Here is a 735-nt window from a genome sequence, read left to right as displayed (position 1 = left end):
ATACAAACAAATCATCAAAAACTAGAAACCACGAATGTCAGGACGAAGCCAACCCAAAAAACACTAATAACACTCCAATACAACAAGCCGTTCTTCATAATACTGACAGTTAATTCTCCATGTGGTCTACATTAAAGGGGCCTTTGTTGACTATAACAGGATTTTAGAAGAACGACCCGTAGAGCGACCCGTAGAGCGACCCGAAGAACGACCCGTAGAGCGACCCGTAGAACGACCCGTAGAGCGACCCGTAGAGCTATAAAAAGCCTCATGGACTTTGAAGACGCATCACCCTTGAATGGCTCATATGAAGTTGTTATAATACAATGCTGAAAGTTCTTAACTCCCCCACCTGTCTTCCCATTCAACTTGGACCAAATCCTAAACACCTCCCCTCTCTTCCTCTCCCCCATTTAAGGCACTCTGAGACCCAGGATTTTGAGGAGGGAGGGTGAAAACGGCAGTATGCTGGATCCCATGATGACCAGTGCCCTGCTTTATTGAAACCATACTCAGTTCTCATGTTCCCGAAGAATGCTAATCCAAAACAACATAGTTTCCATATTCATGTATACATTCAGTCAGAAGGACTTACTTTTCTTCCCCATTCTGCTTAGACAGTAACATTGTGGGCATTAGGCCTGTTAGCAGGGCAGAGGCCATGGCAACACATGTTTATTTGTTAAAACAATCCTATGAGCCCATCATTTAAATGTATTCCCATAGGCTACAGTA

The sequence above is a fragment of the Oncorhynchus keta genome, chromosome 10, assembly GCF_023373465.1.
Source record: "Oncorhynchus keta strain PuntledgeMale-10-30-2019 chromosome 10, Oket_V2, whole genome shotgun sequence".
Classification (NCBI taxonomy): Eukaryota; Metazoa; Chordata; class Actinopteri; order Salmoniformes; family Salmonidae; genus Oncorhynchus; species Oncorhynchus keta.
The sequence above is the reverse complement of the archived record's forward strand: the minus strand, read 5'-3'. Positions refer to the sequence as shown.